Source organism: Dendrobates tinctorius, unplaced genomic scaffold (genome assembly GCF_039654945.1).
Source record: "Dendrobates tinctorius isolate UK_male_01 unplaced genomic scaffold, ASM3965494v1 ptg000158l, whole genome shotgun sequence".
NCBI classification, from domain to species: Eukaryota; Metazoa; Chordata; class Amphibia; order Anura; family Dendrobatidae; genus Dendrobates; species Dendrobates tinctorius.
This window is the reverse complement of record NW_027361825.1, coordinates 12,022,370-12,046,101: the sequence shown is the minus strand read 5'-3', so window position 1 is coordinate 12,046,101 and position 23,732 is coordinate 12,022,370. Positions and strand designations below refer to the sequence as shown.

At 44.4% G+C, this 23,732-nt stretch overlaps 1 protein-coding gene and 1 pseudogene across 7 annotated transcripts in view; one reads left to right on the top strand and one right to left on the bottom strand.

Annotated features, from left to right (window-relative positions):
• LOC141051856 (uncharacterized) overlaps window positions 1-20,622 on the bottom strand; it is a 41,193-nt gene extending 20,571 nt beyond the window's left edge. For 4 of the 7 annotated variants that reach the window (XM_073548952.1, XM_073548951.1, XM_073548956.1 and 1 more), the window contains exon 1: window positions 20,460-20,622. The gene's annotated coding sequence lies outside the window, so the exon portion shown is untranslated. Of the gene's footprint in view, window positions 1-20,445 lie in introns of all 7 variants that reach the window. The other 3 variants (XM_073548954.1, XM_073548955.1, XM_073548957.1) reach the window with 1 other exon arrangement.
• A 109-nt stretch (window positions 20,623-20,731) lies between these two features.
• LOC141052187 (heat shock 70 kDa protein-like) lies at window positions 20,732-22,773 on the top strand (annotated as a pseudogene).
• The last annotated feature ends 959 nt before the right edge of the window (window positions 22,774-23,732 follow it).

Below are 23,732 nucleotides of genomic sequence, written 5' to 3'. Positions count from 1 at the left end.
AACTGTCTTGTTCTGTACAGTGGAGCGAACCTTTCGACCCGCCTATTGTAGCGAACAGATCTATCTCTGGCATGCCCCATATAGCCGCTATCATCCTGAAGATGCACCGGCTGAGCACCCATTCCCCTCGATGCCGGGTAGGGTGGCTGAGGTGTGCTCCGGAGTTGTCCACTCCTCTGACATGGAGAGCAACCAGGAACAGGCTCTGAAGTTGTTTATTACCCTTACAAAACGGGTCAATAGGGACAACACGTGTTTTGGCTCTCTGCAGGATTCTCTCTGCGGTAGATATCAGAGTTCTTCACCGTATTCCTCTTCATACTATGAAGATACCATATCATACCATGAAGCATCCTGAAGTGATATGAGGCCCTATGAAGTACCATGAAGCACTAAGTACCATGAGGTACTATGAAGTACTCTGAAGCAATGTGAAGTACCATGAGGTACCATGAAGTACTCTGAAACATCATTAAGTAGCATGAAGTACTATGAAGCACCATGAAGCCATATGAAGCACCATGTACTATGAAGTACCATGAAGCACCATGAAGTACCATGAAGCACCATGAAGTACCGTGATGCAATATGAAGCACTATGAAGTACTGTGAAGGTACTATAAAGTACCATGAAGTAATATGAAGCACTATGGAGTACTATGATGCAATCTGAAGTACTATGATGCAATACTAAGTATGACGTAGTACTATGAAGTACCATGAAGCAATATGAAGTACTATGACTTACTATGATGCAACAAGAAGCACAATGAAGTCCTATGACATACGATGGCGTACTAAGACATATCATGAAGTACTATGGAGTACCATGCAGCAATATTATGCGCTATGACATACTATGATGTACTATGGCGCAACAAGAAGTACCACAAGGTACTATGACATACAATGACGTACTATGACATATCATGAAGTACCATGAAGCAATATGATGAGCTATGGCACATTATGATGCAACCAGAAGTACTATGAAGTACTATGAGAGATCACGAAGTACCATGAAGCAATATGATGCGCTATGGCACATTCTGATGTACTATGATGCAACCAGAAGTACTCTGAAGTACTAGGACATATCATGAAGTACCACAAAGCAAATATGACGTACAATGAATTATATCATTGGCTGCGTGTGCATCACTATTTGCGCTTTTTCTCCTTTTTTTTTTTTGATTCATCTTTGGCGCATGTTTGCACCGGGCCGTAGTATTTGGTAATTTATACAGTGGTGTCCACCTTTCACTGCATATTTTTCGTACTATGAAGCACCATGAAGTACTATAACATACTATGATATATCTTTCGTACTATGAAGCACCATGAAGTACCCTGAAGTACTATGAATTACCATGAAGTATTCTATGATGCAGTATGATTCATAGAGGCGCTATGATGTAATACGATACATCCAGACTCTATTATACCATATGATATACATAGGCCCCATGGGGTGCAGATAGACTTACGGCCCCGCTTGAAGGTGCCAAACAAGAAACCAGGCCCACAGTTACATTCAAGGGGGCACCTCTCAGAGTTCCAGATAACCTCCACTCTGAATGGTACATCTCAATTGTCTGAATGACCTCACCCGAAGGAGCCAATTAACGAGCCGCAGCTGGCAATCTTCACGGAGACAATGCGCTGCTGAAGTCCCCCATAAGGCTCTCAGCACATGAAATTGTGTGTGCCCCTAGGACTGCTACCAGTATGCTGCTGTTTACCAGGATCTATGACTGGTATTCCAATCTGGTACTTGCCTGGCTTCCAGCTACTTAGCTGCTGCCATCTAACGAGAGCAGTCACACTCGGACTGGAATGGCTGCCGACCCTCGGAGAGCAGGAGGAAGAGTGAGTGAACTCCTGCACACTGCTTCACTGACCCCTGCCGGGTGCTGTAGCCACCAATTGCAAGCCGAGGGTCTAGCTATACTGAGCTTCCCCTCCAGGGAGCAGGGTGAGGTTAGTGCACTTTTTTTTTTTTTTCCACACATCAACCAGACTAGGGATCTTCAGCTTGTCTCCCACTCTTGTAATTGCCCGGCCTTCATCTGCTCAGCAGCCACCTAAAGAGAGCAGCCCCGCATCTCCTTGATGATTAGCACATGGTACCGGCTGTGGAAACTCAGCCTAAGATGTGGTCTGCTTCACCGTGTACCACCTCTTTCCGTGGAACCATTCTGTCTAGAGCGTCCACTCTTTCTGATGCTCTATGGTAGCACCTCCACCACTTCATGTGGGTGTACCTTGCATCGCCATACGAGGCGTTCTGAGACGTGGTTCGCTTTCCCGTCTAACACTTTTATCCGTGGCCATACAAGGCCTTCAACTGCAGACCCTCTGCGCAAACGCACGCCAGTTACATTCCAGCCATATCGTGCTGCATCAGTGAGCGAGGATGGCCCCACCCGGCCCCTGCCTGCAGTCATTATCAGCCAAGGGGGGAGTCAATCTGCCTCGGCTCTCATCGCCCCTCTGGGACTGAGGCCCACCATGCCAAGCCCCCGGCTGCTGGCCTTCTGCACCTCTCATACGTGCCAGGTCGGCCTCCCCCGGTCTACACTGTCGGACCGGAACCAGTTGCACTCCAGCCATATGCTGCATCACCACGCCAAGCCCCCGGCTGCTGGCCTTCTGCGCCTCTCATACGTGCCAGGTCGGCCTCTCATGGTCTACACTGTCGGACCGGAGCCAGTTCTACTCCAGCCATATGCTGCATCAACCATGCCAAGCCCCCCGGCTGCTGGCCTTCTGCACCTCTCATACGCGCCAGGTCGGCCTCTCCCGGTCTAACCTGTCGGACCGGACCATACCACTGACCATCCGCCAAGAGTCAGGTATGGAATCAGCGTTCAGCATCTTACCGCATTCCGCATCATATCTCATCGCCGGAACAGCATACCGCTGAAGAACATCAGGTACGCTGATTCTCCCTTTCAGCGCCAGTGGCACATATCGCATCCTCAGGGCTTCATCTTCCTCCCTGGCCTCGTCACCCCCTTTTTTGCTGCTGTTATTATGGGGGGGGGGTGTCTTCCTGGTTCCCTGGCTCCCCGACGCTGTGCCGCGCTCCGTAATGCGCTATTCCCTGCGGAATTTCCTAGGTGCTGCTCCACGCACCCCCTGGTGAGCCAGGCACTTTTCGCCAAGGCCTCACCCGCATTACCAGCTGAGGGGGGATTCCCATCCTGGATCCGCCCTTCGCTGCTTCCAGCTCTGGGGCCCCCGTTGCTCATATAATGCCGCGGGCAGCTACCAGGCCAGGAATCCTCTTCTCCGTGGGTTCCTTCCTAGGAACAGGAAACCAACTGAGGGAGGGAGGGGGACCGCCCCTTTTATCTCACTGTAGGTTTCCTGTTCCTAGGGGCGGATCCCCTCTCTCAGTGGGTGCTGTCGTGGCGAAGAGAAAAATTTGGCGAAAATTTGGCAATTTTCCAACTTTGAATTTTCATGTCCTTAAATCACAGAGATATGTCACAAAAAATACTTAATAAGTAACATTTCTCACATGTCTACTTTACATCAGAACAATTTTGAAACCAAATTTTTTTTTTTGTTAGGAAGTTATAAGGGTAAAACAAACTATATGATAGAAAATACCAAAAAGTGATACTATTCTAAAAACTGCACCCCTGAAGGTGCTCAAAACTACATTCAAGAAGATTATTCACCCTTCAGGTGCTTCACAGGAATTTTTTGAATGTTTAAAAAAAATGAACAACTTTTTTCACAAAAAATTTACTTCAGATCCAAATTTTATTTTACCAAGGGGTAAAAGGAGAAATTGGACCCCAACAGTTGCTGTGCAATTTGTCCTGAGTACGCAGATACCCCATATGTACAGGTAAACCACTGTTTGTGTGCATGGCAGAGGTCGGAAGGGTAGGAGCGCCGTTAGACTTTTTCAACGCAAAATTGGCTGGAATTGAGATAGGACGCCATGTCGCATTTGGTGAGCCCCTGATGTGCCTAAACAGTGGAAACCCCCAACAAGTGACACTATTTTGGAAACTAGACACCCACAAGGAACTTTAGATGTAAGGTGAGCACTTTGAACCCCCAAGTGCTTCACCGAAATTTATAACGTGGAGCCGTAAAAATAAAAAATCATTTTTTCCACAAAAATGATCTTTTCACCCCCAATTTTTTATTTTCCCAAGATTAACAGAAGAAATTGGTCCCCAAAAGTTGTTGTGCAATTTTTCCAAAGTACGCTGATACCCCATGTGTGGGGGTAAACCACTGTTTGCACGCATGGCAGAGCTCGGATGGGAAGAGGCGCCATATTGGAGTTCAGATTTTGCTGGAATGGTTGACGGTGCCATGTGACATTGGCAGAGCCCCTGAGGTGCCAGAGTAACAGACACGCCCTATATGTGAACTCATTTTGCAAATGCACTCCCCAATGAATTCATCTACGGGTGCAGTGTGATCATCTTAACATCACATGTGCCTTACAGAATTTTATACTACTGAGCGGTGAAGAAAGAATAAATTACATTTTTACCACTAAAATGTTGTGTAAGCCCAAAGTTTTTAATTTTATTAAAGGTCTAATGGGAAATATTTTTTTACAACAAACTGAGATCCATTTTTTCCTGAGTGTGCCAATACCTACCCTACATGTAATCGGGAAATATTTTTCAGGCACAGTGCAACACTCAAAAGGCAAGGAGTGTCAAATTTTACTGTTATGGTTTGCAGGTCCATGACCCACTGGGAGAGCCCATGAAGTGCCAAAACATCAGAAACCCCCATAAGTGACCCCATTTTACGAACTGTATCTCTCAATGAATTCATCTAGGGGTGCAGTGATCACATTGACACCATGGGGAGTGTCACAGAAATTTATACCACTGGGCAGTGAAGACAAAGTAACTACATTTTTACCATCAAAATTTTGTTTTAGCCAAAGATTTTACATTTTCACTCAAGAAGTGGGTAAAAATCGCAACAAAATTTGTCCCACAATTTCTACTGAACGTGGCAATACCTCATATGTGGTTGTACAGTACTACTTAGCCATGCGGAGAGACTCGGGAGGACCGGAGCGCTATTTGCCTATTCAAGTGAATGGGTCTGAGCCCATGTCAGTGTGTTTCCATGGACCGTGTGTCCATGTGCAAATCACGCTGACATGTCCATTTTTGAATGTCAGCATGGGCCATAAAACGTCCTGTATATGTGCATACGCATAGCACACATGGATGTCATCCATGTGACACACATCGGCGCCGGGTAAGAAGCGTTACAGTAAGTGCTTTTCCCCGGCGCCGGGTGCGGAACACGGCTCTCATCATTCTCCCCTGCTTTGCCGGCGATCGGCGCAAGAAGGAGAGAACGATGAGAGTTATATTCAAGTAATAAAAGAGACAGCAGGCGGCAGCTGATGGGACTATTACTCCCAGCAGCTTACCGCTGCTGCAGGCTAATAATAGTGACAGCAGGAGCCGTGGATGGGAGTATTCATCAGCCGCTGCCTGCGCAATAAGTGAAAATGAGCTCACGGTGCTAGCAGGAATGTCACCAAAGTCACCACAACTCAGCCCGACTGGGAACGGAGCCTCGGTGACCGGATGTAACCTCTATGACATCACTTTTTTTTGGAAGTGCTGGTAACAGGGAAAACAAAAAAAAAAAAAAACAACAACTTTTAAATCTTCTGCCTGAGCGAGTGTGAACGAGCTGAGTGTGACCTGAGTGTAAGTGCGAACTGTGGTAAGTGTGACTTGTGATTCAGTGACTTTGGATTCAGGGAGTTTCCAAGGGAGGTATTACTGAATTGCTGTTATATTTTATTAATACTTTTTATTTATTTTTGCTTATCTTTTTGTCTGGTGCAATTCCCATTAGGATGTGCTCCACTATTGCCAATGCCATCCAGTGCACGTCTTGCGCATGTATGAAATCCTTGAACAGCCGGTCGAGGGTGCATACTGCTGTGCGAGATGTGAGCACGTTGTGCACTTGGAAGCCCAGATACTGGATCTAAATGTGCAGCTGGCAACACTGAGATCCATAGACAATATGGAAAGGAGTCTTCTTCTCACTAGGATAGATGAGGGGGGGGGGGATGCTAGGTTGGAGCTGCAGGACAATGAAGCAGCTAGCTGGGTGACAGTTAGAAGGCGGGGTAGAGGGAAGAGCACCAGGGAGGCTAGTCCTGATCTGGCACACCCAAATAAGTTTGCTAAGTTGGTAAATGAGGGGAGTGTTAGTGCAGGAGTAGCACTGCTGGAGCAAGGCATGTCCTCTGAAAGCCGGAGGAGTGTCTGCTCCAGCAAGGGGGGAAATAGGAGAGCAGGGCAGGCCAGATGGGTTCTGGTAGTGGGAGACTCAATTACTAGGGGAACAGATAGGGCAATCTGTCACAAAGACAGGGATCGTCGAACGGTGTGCTGCCCAGGGCTGTGGAGTCGGAGTCGGTGCTCATTTTGGTGGAGTCGGTATAAAATGGACCGACTCCTAAAAGATATAATAAATTGGGTACAGTAGTTCAATGCAGAATATGCTGAATATTTTTTCATAGGAATTTGGGAAAGTTATGAAATGTCCTATAAATGACTGTTCTATTCTTGATCTAAGGCTACATTCACACACAGCGTTTTTCATGCGTTTTTTGAGGATATGTTTTTCAGTGGCAAAAGCAGATCAGCTTTTTATAAAACCTCATCACCTGAAAGGTTTTTGAGCTCATAGATAATGTTTTCAATAGCAAAAGCAGATTAGAAATCTGCTCTATATATCCATTTATCCATATCTGTCTATCCATATCATATCTGCACAAAAAAAGAATGAAAGCCGGATAGCACACAGACTAACACTGCTTTTTTTCAGCACCAGTCAGGTACACCTCATAGCTGCCCAAAAGGACGCCCAGGACAGGCATTGCTCTGCCAAGAGTGTGCAAAGCAGTAATCAAAGCAAAAGGTGGCTACTTTGAAGAATCTAGAATATAAGACATATTTTCAGCTGTTTCACACTTTAATTATATAATTCCACGTGTTAATTTATTGTTTTGATGCCTTCAGAATGAATCTACAATTTTCATAGTCATGAAAATAAAGAAAACTCTTTGAATGAGAAGGTGTGTCCGAACTTTGGTCTGTACCGTATACAGTGTATTACATATTTACAATTTATTACAGTTTTTTGTGTTCTAAAGTTGTATTCCAATAAATAGATAATATGTTCTATCTAAATATCTGGATTATTGGATCATAGAAATGATTAAATGTCTGATGTTCACATTGTACTACAATAAATTTTTCACTTAAATATAAGTAATATATGTCGGAGTCGGTGTAAGGGAAATTGAGGAGTCGGAGGTTTGGCTTACCAACTCCACAGCCCTGGTGCTGCCTACCTGGCGCTCGAGTCCGACACATCGCTGATCGGGTTGACAGATTGCTGGGAGGGGCTGGTGAGGATCCAGCGGTCATGGTGCACATTGGCACAAATGACAAAGTTAGAGGTAGGTGGAAGGTCCTTAAAGATGATTTCAGGGAATTAGGCTGTAAGCTTAACCCCTTCATGACCAAGCCTATTTTGACCTTAATGACCAGGCCATTTTTTGCAATTCTGACCAGTGTCCCTTTATGAGGTAATAACTCAGGAACGCTTCAACAGATCCTAGCGATTCTCAGAGTGTTTTTTCCTGACATATTGGGCTTCATGTTAGTGGTAAATTTAGGTCGATAATTTTTGCGTTTATTTGTGAAAAAAATCAGAAATTTGGCGAAAATTTAGAAAATTTCACAATTTTCAAATTTTGAATTTTTTTTCTGTTAAACCAGAGTTATGTGACACAAATTAGTTACTAAATAACATTTCCCACATGTCTACTTTACATCAGCACAATTTTGGAAACAAAACATTTTTTTGTTAGGAAGTTATAAGGGTTAAAAGTTGACCAGCGATTTCTCATTTTTACAATAAAATGTACAAAACCATTTTTTTTAGGGACCACCTCACATTTGAAGTCACTTTGAGGGGTCTATATGGCAGAAAATACCCAAAAGTGACACCATTCTAAAAACTGCACCTCTCAAGCTACTCAAAACTACATTCAACAAGATTATTAACCCTTCAGGTGTTTCACAGGAACTAAAGCAACGTGGAAAGAAAAAATGGACATTTTAATTTTTCCAACAAAAATTTTCATTTAGCATCAATTTTTTCATTTTCACATGGGCAACAGGATAAAATGGATCCTAAAAATTGTTGGGCAATTTCTCCTGAGTACACCGATATCTCATATGTGGTCATAAACCACTGTTTGGGCGCACGGCAGGGCTCAGAAGGGAAGGAGCACCATTTGACTTTTTGAATGGAAAACATGCTGGAATATTTAGCGGTTGCCATGTCACATTTGGAGAGCCCATGTGTGCATAAACATTGGAGCTCCTCCACAAGTGACCCCATTTTGGAAACTAGACCCCCCAAGGAACTTATCTAGATGCATAGTGATCACTTTGAACCCCCAGGTACTTCACAAATTGATCTGTAAAAAAAAAAAATGCACTTTTTTTCACAAAAATTTTCTTTTAGCCTCAGTTTTTTCATTTTCACATGGGCAACAGGATAAAATGGATCCTAAAATGTGTTAAAAAAATTTCTCCTGAGTACACCAATACCTCATATGTGATCATAAACCACTGTTTCAGCGCAAGGCAGGGTCCGGAAGGGAAGGAGCACCATTTGACTTTTTGAATGGAAAATTAGCTCCAATCGTTATCGGACACCATGTCGTGTTTGGAGAGCCCCTGTGTATCTAAAATAGGAGCTCCCCCACAAGTGACCCAATTTTGGAAACTAGACCCCCTAAGGAACTTATCTAGATGTGTAGTGAGCACTTTGAACCCCCAAGTGCTTCACAAAAGTTTATAACACAGAGCAGTGAAAATAAAAAAAATTTTTTTTTCCTCAAAAATTATTTTTAGCACACTATTTTTAATTTTCACAAGGCTAACAGGAGAAATTAGACCACAAAAGTTGTTGTCCAGTTTGTCCTGAGTACGCTGGTACCCCATATGTGGGGGGGAACCACTGTTTGGGCACACTGCAGGGCTCAGAAGGGAAGGAGCGCCATTTGACTTTTTGAAATGCAAATTACTTCTAATCGTTAGGGGACACCATATCGTGTTTGGAGAGCCCCTTTGTGCCTAAACATTGGATCACCCACACAAATGACCCCATATTGGAAACTAGACCCCCTAAGGAACTTATCTAGATGCATAGTGAGCACTTTGAACCCCCAAGTGCTTCACAAAAGTTTATAACGCAGAGCCATGAAAATAAAAAAAATTTTTTTTCCTCAAAAAATTATTTTTTAGTGCGCAATTTTTTATTTTCACAAGGGTACCAGGATAAATTAGACCCCAAAAGTTGTTGTCCAGTTTGTCCTGAGTACACTGGTACCCCATATGTGGGTGGGGACCACTCTGTTTGGGTACACGTCGGGGCTCGGAAGGGAAGTAGTGACATTATGAAATGCTGACTTTGATGGAATGGTCTGCAGGCATCATGTAACATTTGCAGAGCCCCTGATGCACCTAAACTGTGGACCCCCCCACAAGTGACACCATTTTGGAAACTAGACCCCCTAAGGAACTTATCTAGATGTGTGGTGAGCACCTTGAACCCCCAAGCGCGTCACTGAAGTTTATAGCGCAGAGCCGTGAAAATAAAAAATATTTTTTTTTCCTCAAAAAAAAGATTTTCAGTCAGCAATTTTTTATTTTCACAGGGGTAGCAGGATATATTGGACCCCAAAAGTTGTTGTACAGTTTGTCCTGAGTACGCTGGTGCCCCATATATGGGGGGAACCATTGTTTGTGCACACATAAGGGCTCGGAATGGAAGTAGTGACGTTTTGAAATGCAGACTTTAATGGAATGGTCTGCGGTCGTCGTTACATTTGCAGAGCCCCTGATGTGCCTAAACAATAGAAACCCCCCACAAGTGACCCCATTTTGGAAACTAGACCTCCCAAGGAACTTATCTAGATGTCTGGTGAGCACTTTGAACCCCCTAGTGCTTCACAGACGTTTATAACGCCGAGACGTGAAAATAAAAAATACAACATTTTTCCACAAAAATATTTTTTTAGCCCCCAATTTTTTTATTTTCCCAAGGGTACCAGGAGAAATTAGACCCCCAATGTTGTTGTGCAATTTTTCCTGAGTACGCTGATACCCCATATGTTGGGGTAAACCACTGTTTGGGCACATGTCGGGGCTTGGAAGGGAGGGAGCACCGTTTAACTTTTTGAACGCAAAATTGGCTGGAATCAATGGTTGCACCATGTCGCGTTTGGCGACCCCTGATGTGCCTAAACAGTGGAAACCCCACAATTCTAACTTTAACCCTAACCCCAACACACCCCTAACCCTAATCCCAACCCTAACCCCAACACAACCCTAACCCCAACCACAACCCTAACCCTAATTCCAACCCAAACCTTAATTCCAACCCTAACCCTAATACTAACCCTAATTCCAACCCTAACCCTAATACTAACCCTAATTCCAACCCAAACCTTAATTCCAACCCTAACCCTAATACTAACCCTAATTCCAACCCTAACCCTAATTCTAACCCTAATTCCAACCCTAACCCTCTTTCCAACCCTAATGGAAAAATAAAAATAATTTCTTTATTTTATCAGTTGATCCTGCCTATGGGGGTGATAAACGGGGGGTTTATTTACATTTCATTCTATTTTGATCACTGTGAAAGTGATCAAAATGAATGAATGGAAATTGGAGCAGGCAGGCACACTGCGCATGCGCCCGCCATTTTCCAATATGGCGGCGCCCATGGTCCGGGACCGCGGGTCAACGGGAGCCATAACGGCACTCGGTGAGTACCGGGAGGTGGGTCAATCGGAAGCCGGGGGGAGCTGAGGGAAGGGGGGGGGGGGGAGATGATGACAGCTGCGGCACATCGCCTCTGTCATTCAGTGGCGGGGGGCAGATCGCCCCCGTTAACGGGTGGGGTCGGATCGCTGTGACCAGCCCTGTCCGACGCTACAGCAGCGTCGGACATGGCTGGATTGTAATATTTCATCAATTTTCATTGATGAAATATTACTATCGCTGATTGGCTGTTAAAAGTGAAACAGCCAATCAGAGCGATCGTAGTCACATGGGGGCGAAGCCACGCCCCTATGCTGAAGAACAAAGCCCCCTGTATCTGCGGGTCGGGTGACCTTTCAGTGACCTAGGTCACCCGACCCGCAGGGGGGCTTTAAAGTCATGACGCCACATAGGCGTCACTGGTCAGATTTGCATGACGCCTACGTGGCGTCATTGGTCGTGAAGGGGTTAAAGCAAGGACCTCCAAGGTGGTATTTTCTGAAATACTTCCTGTACCACGTGCCACGCCAGAGAGGCAACGGGAGATTAGGGAGGTTAAGAAGTGGCTCAGGAATTGGTGTAGGAAGGAGGGGTTTGGGTTCCTGCAGAACTGGGCCGACTTCTCAGTTGGCTACAGGTTCTACGCTAGGGATGGGCTGCACCTCAATGGGGAGGGTGCAGCTGTGATGGGGGAGAAAATGGCTAGAAGGTTGGAGGAATGTTTAATCTAGGGATGGGGGAGGGTATTCCTTTTATAGGAGGGGAAGACAGTGCAGATAGAGACCTGGGCACAAATAATGAAATTGGGGGTGGCATGGGGGGTGGGGTTAGAACAGTTAATAATTTAAGAAAGAATAGAGTACAGAGAGATACATAAAGTGCATGTATACTAATGCCAGAAGCCTCGCCAACAAAATGGAAGAATTGGAGTTAATGTTGTTGGAACATAATTATGACATGGTGGGGATATCTGAGACATGGCTGGACGAGAGCCATGACTGGGCGGTTAATTTACAGGGCTATAGTCTGTTCAGAAATGACCGAACAAATAAGCGAGGGGGAGGCGTGTGTTTATATGTAAAATCATCCTTAAAACCCATCCTTCGTGATAATATATATGAATCTAATGAAGTCCCTGTGGGTAGAGATAAAGGGAGGGGGGAAAAATAATAAGTTACTGATAGGGGTTTGTTATAAGTCACCAAAAATAATGGAAGCAACAGAGAATATCCTCATAAAGCAAATAGATGAAGCGGCGACCCAAGGAGAAGTCATTATTATGGGGGACTTCAACTACCCTGAAATAAATTGGGGAACCGAAACCTGCAGTTCCAGCAAAGGTAATAGGTTTTTGACAACTATGAGAGACAATTACCTTGCACAACTGGTTCAGGACCCAACAAGAGGGGGGCACTGCTAGACCTAATATTAACCAACAGGCCAGACCGCATATCAAATGTAAGGGTTGAGGGTCACTTGGGTAATAGTGATCACAAATTAATACGTTTTCATGTATCCTTTAATAAGATGTGTAGTAGAGGGGTTACAAGGACACTAAGCTTCAGGAAGGCAAATTTCCAACGGATGAGAGATGATCTTGGTGCAATTAACTGGGACGATATCCTGAGACATAAAAATAGACAAAGGAAATGGGAGACGTTTATTAGTATCCTGAATAGGACCTGTGCACAATATATACCATATGGGAATAAACATGCTAGAAATAGGAGGAAACCACTATGGCTATATAGAGCTGTAAGGGGTGCAATAAGAGATAAAAAATAAAGCATTTAGAGAATTAAAGCAAATAGGTAGTGATGAGGCATTAAATAAATACAGAAAATTAAATAAATTCTATAAAAAGAAAATCAAAATAGCAAAGATTGAGACAGAGAGACTCATTGCCAGAGAAAGTAAAAATAATCCCAAAATATTCTTTAACTACATAAATAGTAAGAAGCTAAAAAATGATAGTGTTGGCCCCCTTAAAAATAGTCTGGGTGAAATAGTGGATGAGGATGAGGAAAAAGCCAATATGCTAAATGACTTTTTTTCAACAGTATTTACACAAGAAAATCCCATGATGGATAACATGATCAGGGATAAAAATTCTCCATTAAATGTCACCTGCTTAACCCAGCATGAAGTACGGCGGCGTCTAAAAATCACTAAAATTGACAAATCCCCGGGCCCGGATGTGATACACCCCCGAGTACTGCAGGAATTAAGCACAGTCATAGATAGACCATTATTTTTAATCTTTAAAGATTCCATAATAACAGGGTCTGTACCACAGGACTGGCGTATAGCAAATGTGGTGCCAATATTCAAAAAGGGGACAAAAAGTGAACTTGGAAATTATAGGCCAGTAAGTTTAACCTCAACTGTGGGTAAAATCCTGGGGGGTTTTCTAAGAGATACTATACTGGAGTATATGGAGAAGAATAACCTCATGACTCAATATCAACATGGGTTTACAAGGGACCGTTCCTGTCAGACTAATCTGATAAGCTTTTATGAAGAGGTAAGTTCAGGACTGGACCAAGGGAATGCAGTGCAAGTGGTGTACATGGACTTTTCAAAAGCTTTTGATACGGTGCCACACAAAAGGTTGATACATAAAATGAGAACAATGGGGATAGGGGAAAATATGTGTAGGTGGGTTAAGAACTGGCTCAGAGATAGGAAACAAATGGTGGTTATTAATGGAGCACACTCGGACTGGGTCACCGTTAGCAGTGGGGTACCACAGCGGTCAGTTTTGGGGCTGCTTCTTTTTAACATAATTATTAATGACCTTGTAGGGGGCATAGAGAGTAGAATTTCAATATTTGCAGATGACACTAAACTCTGCAGGGTAATTAATACAGAGGAGGACAATTTTATATTACAGGAGGATTTATGTAAACTAGAAGCTTGGGCGGATAAATGGCAAATGAGCTTTAATGGGGATAAATGTAAGGTCATGCACTTGGGTAGAACAAACAAGATGTATAATTATGTGCTTAATTGTAAAACACTGGGCAAAACTGTCACTGAAAAAGACCTGGGTGTATGGGTGGACGACAAACTCACATTTAGTGGCCAGTGTCAGGCAGCGGCTGCAAAGGCAAATAAAATAATGGGATGCATTAAAAGAGGCATAGATGCTCATGAGGAGAACATAATTTTACCTCTAAATAAGTCACTAGTGCGACCACACTTAGAATACTGTGTACAGTTCTGGTCTCCGGTGTATAAGAAAGACATAGCTGAACTGGAGCGGGTGCAGAGAAGAGCGACCAAGGTTATTAGGGAACTAGGGGGTCTGCAATACCAAGACAGGTTATTACACTTGGGGTTATTTAGTTTGGAAAATCGAAGGCTTAGGGGTGATCTTATTACAATGTATAAATATATGCGGGGACAATACAAAGACCTTTCTAATGATCTTTTTACTCTTAGACCTGTGACGGGGACAAGGGGGCATCCTCTACGTCTGGAGGAAAGAAGGTTTAAGCATACTCACAGATGCGGATTCTTTACTGTAAGAGCAGTGAGACTATGGAACTCTCTGCCATATGATGTTGTAATGAGTGATTCCCTAATAAAATTTAAGAAGGGACTGGATGCCTTTCTTGAAAAGTATAATATTACAGGGTATATACACTAGTTTCCTTAATATTGCGTTGATCCAGGGAGCTAGTCTGATTGCCGTATGTGGAGTCGGGAAGGAATTTTTTTCCCCAATGCGAAGCTGTTTGCTACATGGGTTTTTTTTGCCTTCCTCTGGATCAAGATGTTAGGGCAAGTTAGGATAGGATATGGGTTGAACTAAATGGACTTAAAGTCTTCCTTTAACCTTAATAACTATGTTACTATGTATAACTATGTTACCCCCGGTTACTGACGCTGCGTTCCCAGCAGCTCACTCACCAGTGGTTCTCAGCCTGGACGGTCGCATCTTGGCACCGTCCAGGTTGAAAACCAATTATCCCCCAGACATGGATTACTGCGTGAGACAGAACGACGGATAGGTATAGTATATTGTTGTTTTATTATAGTTTTATTACAGGAGATCGAGGACTTCGGTGGAATTAGGCAAGGTTATAAGTATGAGTTAATTGAGATTATTAAAGGAGTGTCATTTTTTCAATTAAAGGACTTTATTCAGGCTGTGTCTTTATTTACAATGTAACTATAGGATTAGTAATGAATAGGTGTCTTATAGACACTACTCCATTTGGGGTGACGCTGGCACACTGTCTGCTTTCATTTCTTCCCCCCTGCTGCCGCTTTGCCAATTAGGTAGGTTTACTTCAGTAATTACCCATGTATTGAGAGAAATCGAGTGCCCACTTATGTTGGTGCTTATATATTACTAATGGGTTCTGTTTGTGGAATTTTACCTGATATTATGATCTATTAAATTAAGGGCATAGGGGTGTTTATTTAAATGCAATATTATCTTGCTGTAATTTACACTATAATTGGGATGTCCGCAGCATGTGTCAGCGCCTTGGTTTTTTAGCTAATTTCACATTGTGGTGTTTTGCTTTCCTCATCTGTATGCTTTTTTATAATAAAGAATTTTTTCATGGATTTTTCATAATAACTTTGGACTTGTGATTGCTCTTTTTTTGTGTTCCGTGTCCATTAATAAAGCCATGGGCTCGATGTCACCTGACAATACAAAGGTGACATCAACCCCACAAATCTTAACCCCACTTGCCACGGCTACAGGTCAAGTGTGAAGAGCCAGGCAAAGCGCCACAATTAGCACATCTAATAGATGTGTTTTTTCTGGGCAGTTGTGGGCTGCTATTTTTAGGCAGGGGGTCAATATCCATGGCCCCTTACCAGCCTGAGAATACCAGCCCCCAGCTGTCAGCTTTAGTAAGCCTGGTTGTCAAAAATGGGGGGGACCCCACCCCGTTTTTTTAAATTATTTATTTAAATAATTTAAACAAAAAAACAGCATGAGGACCCCTCTATTCTTGATAACGAATCTTGCTGAAGCTAACAGTTGCATCCCCCAGCTGTGAGTTTTGCCTGGCTGGTTATAGAAAATACAGGGGAACCCACGGCAATTTTTTCATTTATTTATTTACAGCGCAGGCGGCGGCTGATGAATACTCCCATCCGCGGTTCCTGCTGTCACTGTTATTAGCGGCAGCAGGAGTAGGCTGATGGTTGTTAAATATAACTCCTCATTCTCCCCTGCACGTGCCGATAGCCGGCAGAGCACGGGAGAATGATGAGAGCATTTTTCTAATTTTGGTACTAGACATTACAACAATGAATTTTAAACTAAACAATTCAGATGCAGTTGAAGTTCAGACTTTCAGCTTTCATTTGAGGGTATCCACATTAAAATTGGATGAAAGGTTTTGGCGTTTCAGCTCCTTAACATGTGCCACCCGGTTTTTAAAGGGACCAAAAGTAATTGGACAATTGACTCCAAGGCTATTTCATGGACAGGTGTGGGAAATCCCTTCGTTATGTCATTCTCAATTAAGCAGATAAAAGGCCTGGATTTGATTTGAGGTGTGGTGCTTGCATTTGGAAGGTTTTGCGGTGAAAGAAACATGCGGTCAAAGGAGCTCTCCATGCAGGTGAAACAAGCCATCCTTAAGCTGCAAAAACAGAAAAAACCCATCCGAGAAATTGCTACAACATTAGGAGTGGCAAAATCTACAGTTTGGTACATCCTGAGAAAGAAAGAAAGCACTGGTGAACTCATCAATGCAAAAAGACCTGGGCGCCCACGGAAGACAACAGTGGTAGATGATCGCAGAATAATCTCCATGGTGAAGAGAAAACCCTTCACAACAGCCAACCAAGTGAACAACACTCTCCAGGAGGTAGGCGTATCAATATCCAAATCTACCATAAAGAGAAGACTGCATGAAAGTAAATACAGAGGGTTCACTGCAGGTGCAAGCCACTCATAAGCATCAATAATAAAAAGGCTAGACTGGACTTTGCTAAAAAAATACATCTAAAAAAGCCAGCACAGTTCTGGAAGAACATTCATTGGACAAATGAAACCAAGATCAATACCTCTAACAGAATGATGGAAAGAGAAAAGTATGGCGAAGGCGTGGTACAGCTCATGATCCAAAGCGTACCACATCATCTGTAAAACACGGCGGAGGCAGTGTGATGGCTTGGGCATGCATGGCTGCCAGTCGCACTGGGTCACTAGTGTTTATTGATGATGTGACACAGGACAAAAGCAGCCAAATGAATTCTGAGGTATTCAGAGCCGTACTGTGTGCTCAGATCCAGCCAAATGCAGCCAAACTGATCCAGGAGTTTATTAAAGCAAAGAAGTGGAATATTCTTTAATGGCCAAGTCAGTCATCTGATCTCAACCCAATTGAGCATGCATTTCACTTGTTAAAGACTAAACTTCAGACAGAAAGGCCCACACGCAAACAGCAACTGAAAACCACCGCAGTGAAGGCCTGGCAGAGCATCAAAAAGGAGGAAACATAGCGTCTGGTGATGTCCATGAGTTCAAGACTTCAGGCAGTCATTGCCAACAAAGGGTTTTCAACCAAGTACTAGAAATGAACATTTTATTTACAATTATTTAATCTGTCCAATTACTTTTGGTCCCTTTAAAAACAGGGTGGCACATGTTAAGGAGCCGAAACTCCTAAACCCTTCATCCAATTTTAATGTGGATACCCTCAAATGAAAGCTGAAAGTCTGAACTTCAACTGCATCTGAATTGTTTTCATTGTGGTAATGTCTAGAACCAAAATTAGAAAAATGTTGTTTCTGTCCAAATATATATGGACCTAACTGTATGTCTCACTGAGGCTACTAGCTTCTGTGATTTGAAACCCAAGTTTCCTCCAGCACACTATATGTTGAGAGGGGTTCATCTGCCATTCTAAGGGCTGGGTTTTTGTGGACAACCATAGAACTGATGGGAAGTTATCCACCTTATCTCCACACCAGGGTATGGTCTGGGGTTTAAAAAGTCGACCTCCTGAGGCAGTGTTCAGTGGGGCTGAAGCCGGCAGCTCCAGAGAAGTTGTTTTTGTGTTAAACTATACTGAACTTAGCTGTTACATCCTGGGAGCGCGGATTCCCACAGCTGCAGAGTCTGTATACCATTTTATTTTGATTTCCTGTTTTGCCAAAAGGGCAGTGTTTATTTTAACTTGGCATTGGTTTATGCCGAATGCATAATAAACCAATGGAAGTTTTAAAGAGACAGTGTTCCTGTGTCTGTGCAGGTGAGTCAGCCGAACTACCACACTATGTGTAAATATTTATCGTACGCTTGACACCACAGCTCCAACGGTGATGTCCACACTCCATCACCGACTCTGTGCAGTTTACTTTGATTGGTGGCTCCCTCTCACTGATTGGCTGATTCGCTCTGTATTATGCAAGCCACTTGACTACTGACTTACAAAAATTTCAATGTAATCCTCTCCAATAGGTGATGTTTGGTCTTTAGGAACATTTGACACAAGGAATGTGACACTTGCAGCCCATGTACTGGATATGTCTGTGTGTGGTGGCTCTTGAGGCAATGACTCCAGCAGCAGTCCACGCCTTGTGAATCTCCACCATTTTTTGAATTACCTTTTCTTAATCCTTTCAAGGCTTTGGTTATCCCGGTTGCTTGTGCACCTTTATCTACCACACTTTTTCCTTCCACTCAACTTTCCATTAATATTCTTGGATACAGCACTCTGAACAGCCAGCTTCTTTAGCAATGACCTTTTGTGGCTTACCCTCCTTGTGGAGTGTGTCAATGACTGCCTTCTGGACATGTCAGGTCAGCAGTCTTCCCCATGATTGTGGAGCTACTGAAACAGACTAAGGGACCTTTGTAAATGCTTAGGAAGCCTTTGCAGGTGTGTTTTGTTAATTATTCTAATTTACTGAGATAATGACTTTTGGGTTTTCATTGGCTGTAAGCCATAATCATCATTAACAGAAATAAACACTTGAAATAGATCACTCTGTATGTAATGACTCTATATAAGAAATTCACTTTTTGTATTGCAGAACTGAAATAAATTAACTTTTTGATGATATTCTAATTTTGTGAAGAGAACCTGTAAGTGAATGTCACCTCCCGCAAAGAGAAATAAGCCACTGCATATAGTAAAAAGATAAAGTAAGGGCATATTATCCCAATGATATACTGAAGACAAACTGATAACCATAACGGCAATACTTGGGATACCAAAACAAATGTTATAGCCGATAGTAAGACAATCACAAGCAGTCAAAGACCCCTGTAATAGACATGATTGACTAATCAGATATATACAAATATTACCCATAGTTACCGACAGCAAAGACATTGACAGCAAAAACAACGCGTTTCCCCTTTAAAGACGGCGGGTAATCACAACGCTGCAAGAAGTCACATAACATCAGTGACGCATGGAAGTATTATTACAAAACACATTATATATATATATATATATATATATATATATATATATATATATATAGAGAGAGAGAGAGAGAGAATGAATGGTGGGGGGTCTTTACTTTGGTTTTGGAAATCCCTATTTTAGCTTTAAGGTACTGTCACACTTAGCGATGCACCAGCGATCCCGACCAGCGATATGACGCGGTCAGGATCGCTGGTGCATCGCTAAGTGGTCGCTAGTGAGCTGCCACACAGGCAGATCTCACCAGCGACATAGCAGGGGTCGGGGGTCGCTACTAACCTGTCAGATGAGGCGATCCTGACATCCTCCCGCCCGCGTCCACGCGTCGCTCGTCGGCATCACAGGAAGCTGACGAGAAACGGCCCAGGACGTTCTCGCGCGATCAGTGATAACCAGCGGGGTAGCCGGTCGGAGGTATCACACATAGCGATATCGCTATAACGTCACAAAAACCAGTGATGTTATAGCGATATCGCTTGTGTGACAGGCCCTTTAGTCTACTTCGAGCTTTCGCACCGAAGGGGGACAACAAGGGTTGTAAAACCCTCCAACTCAGATGTTGGAACCCAATTTTTGATAGAGCGTCAGGTCCTTTAGGGGGGGGCATGAAGGACCCTTCTGACCATTTTTGTTATTTAGTACATTTCCTAGTCTGAGGCTGCCAACTCTTCTTAAAGAGTAACTAAACATTTGAAATGTTATTTTTTTTTCATATTTCCTTGCACTTGCAATTTTTAGCAGATAAGTGAAGGTCCGGATTCCTGAGACCCCACAATCCCCTCCGCCAGAGTGGGGTACGGATTCAGCAGCAGAGGCTTTGTAGCTGTGCGCTCCTCGTGGGGGATGGGGCTTTGTGTGATTGTGGGGGCCTCAGGACGCACCCCCCGCCCATACACATGAAATTATAAGAGCAATGAACAGAAAGGCGGACTCTCACTACAAGGGGCGGCCATAGACACGTTCCCCTTCACTGTGCTCTAGAGGGGGCTCAGAGATCAGACCCTAAGTAACCCCTTCATCACCACAGCCTTTACTCCTCCCTAAACCACAATATCCACCTGAAAAAAAAAAACCGTCGCATTCTCCATCTAATTCGTCGCTACACGTTTCTCCTCATTTATCACGCTGGAGACATGTCCCCTCACGTCTCATACCTCAGCGCCCTCACCTCACACAGGAGCGGAGGACACGGCGGTTACTAGTTCTGACTAAATTGCGTCACTTGCGTCAGGCAATCTCCTCGCCGCGCGCATTTTCCAGTGTCGTCCCGCGGAGTCTCGCGACAGCCGCCCGGTTGGCTGAGAAGCACAGCTGTCTCTGATTGGACAAGCTATCGGGAAAAATTTCCCCCCAGAGATGTGACGTCACCAACAGCCGCAGACTTCGATTGGACGAGTGCGGAAACCCTCTTGAATGCTAGCGAATAGTCTCCCATCGTCTATGAGGTAAGCTGCGCCGTGATTGGCTGGCTCAGCTGGGACCACTCGGGAAACTTCGGGAGAGTTGCCTAGCGACGTCGGGAGCATGTGAAGACCGCATTCTGATTGGTTAGAAGAGTTGTGACGTATCTGCTCTCTCAACTTATATAGAACCAAGCAGCACGGAGGATCAGTTAGTGTGTGTGAGAAGACCGAAGACTGTCCCATTCTGTTACAAGAGCTGCAGCGCTTCCTGTCTGAGCCACCTATCCTGATTTCTCTGACTGCACACATACTGACAGAAGATGGTATCTAAAGGATTGGCATTGACCTGGGCACCACCTATTCCTGTGTGGGGGCAAGGTGGAGATCATCGCCAATGACCAGGGAAATCGCACCTCCCCCAGCTACGTGGCCTTCACTGACACCAAAAGACTGATTGGAGACGCCGCCAACAACCAGGTGGTGCTCAACCCCCAGAACACGGTGTTTGATGCCAAGAGGCTGATTGGCAGAAGGTTGGATGATCCTGTGGTGCAGGGTGACATGAAGCATTGGCCATTTCAGGTGGTGAGTAATAGGAGAAAGCCCAAGATAAGAGTGGAGTATAAAGGAGAGCAGAAGACATTCTCCCCAGAGGAGATCTCCTCTATGGTGCTCCAGAAGATGAAGGAGACAGCAGAGGCATATCTGGGTCATCAAGTCACCAATGCTGTCATCACCGTGCCGGCCTACTTTTATTATTTATTTATATAGCACCATTGATTCCATGGTGAGGTACATGAGAAGGGGTTACATACAAATTACTGATATTGCTTACAGTAAACAAGCTAACAATGACAGACTGATACAGAGGGGAGAGGACCCTGCCCTTTCGGGCTTACATGCTACAGGATGGTGGGGAAGGAGACAGTAGGTTGGGGGAGTGTAGCATCTCCGGTGTTGGTCAGGCGGTAGCTCCGGTAGTGGTGAGGATGCAGCGGGGTCATTGCCGGCTGTATGCTTTCTTGAAAAGATGGGTTTTCAGGTTCCATCTGAAAGATCCGAATTTGGTTGATAGTTGGACATGTTGGGTACAGAATTCCAGAGGATGGGGGATATTTGGGAGAAGTCTTGGCGGCGAATAAGTGTGGAGGAGAGGCGGACCGGAGATAACGTGAGGGAAGATATTGGGATATTAGTTCAAAACTATATGGAGGAGACAGGTTATAGATGGCCTTGTAGGTCAGTACTAGTAATTTGAACAGGATACGCTGAGGGAATGGGTGCCAGTGAAGAGATTTGCGGAGGAGAGAGATGAATTAGTCGGGCAGCAGAGATAAGGATGGACTTGAAAGGTGTGAGAGTGTTAGCAGGGAGTCCACATAAAAGGATATTGCAGTAGTCGAGACAGGAGATGCTGAGGACTTGCACAAGCTTTTTAGTAGGTTGAGGAAAGGACGGATTCTGGAAATATTTTTTCGCTGGAGGCAACAAGAGGTAGAAAGAGCTTGCAATGACTCCCATTACTAGGCTACCAAAGATGCCGGTGTCATCACGGGACTCAATGTGCTGAGGATCATCAATGAGCTGTCATCGCCTACGGCCTGGATAAGGGAGCCCACAGGGAGTGTAAAGTTCTCATCCTTGACCTGGGAGTTGGCACCTTTTGAGGTTTCCATCCTTGCCATCGATGAGGGCATTCTTGAGGTGAAAGACACATTGAGTAACACTCAGCTGGGAGGAGAGGACTTTGATAAGAGTAGTTAACCGCTTTGTTGAAGTATTCAAACGCAAACAAAAAGGACATTACCCAAATTAAGAAGGCTCTGAGGAGACTGAACTGCGTGTGAGAGGGCTAAGCTCACTCTGTCCTCCAGCACCCAGGCAAGCATTGAAATTGACTTTCTTTATGAGGACATTGACAAATACACCTCCATCACTAGAACCCACTTTGAGGAGCTGTGTTCTGATTACTGTGGTACTATGAAGCCTGTTGAGAAAGCCCTGCAAGATGCCAAGTTTGAAAGTTCCCAGATTCATGAGATTCTCCTAGTGGCATCAATGCATATCCTCAAGGTGTAGAAGCTGCTACAGGATGTCTTCAATGGGCGACAGCTGAACAAAAGTATCAATCCAGATGAAGCTTAGGCCTGTGGAGCTGCTATCCAGGCTGTTCATCCTCATAGGAGACAAGTCTGAGATTGTCAGCTGGAGGGGATATGATTGTCATCAACCACAACCAAGCAGACTCAAGTGTTCAGAACCTACACTGATAACCAACCCACTGTCCTCATTCAGGTGTACGAGATTGAGGAGTGGGTTTCCTCCTTTCTAAACACTGCTCCTTCAACCCTATCCAACCCCCACCCTCTCTCATCCTCCCTTCTTTCGAGGTTCACTCTGTCCGTATTTACTCTCCCTCTAATCTCCAAATGGCTGTCATATACCGACCACCGGGCTCAGCCACTGCCTTCATCGACCAATTCACCTGGCTCCACTTTCTCTCTTCTGACATCCCCACCATCATCATGGGGGACTTCAGCATCCCCACTGACACCCAGCAGCCTCCAAACACCTGTCACTTACCTCTTCCTTTGGACTTACTCAGTGGTCCTCCACAGCCACCCACACAGATGGACATACATTAGACCTCCTCTTCACTTGCCTCTGTTCCTATCAAATCTCACAACCTCTCCCTTCCCCCTATCTGACCACCATCTACTCACCTTCTCATCCTTGTCCTCCTCACCTGCCCCCCTTGTCCAGCCACTAGCACTTCCTGGCAGAAACCTCGCACAACTGTCAAAACCTCCCTAGAGTCCACTTTCAACATAAAGAGCATGGTGGAAGATGAGATGAAGGGGAAGATCAGTAATGATAAGATGATAATCTCAGACAAGTGTAAGGAGACCATCACCTGGCAGGAAACCACCCAACTTGCTGAGAGAATATACCCATAAAAAAAAAGGAGCTGGAGAACGTGTGTCATCTCATCATCACCAAGATGTACTGAGGGAAAAGCCCAGATCCAGCTGTGGTGC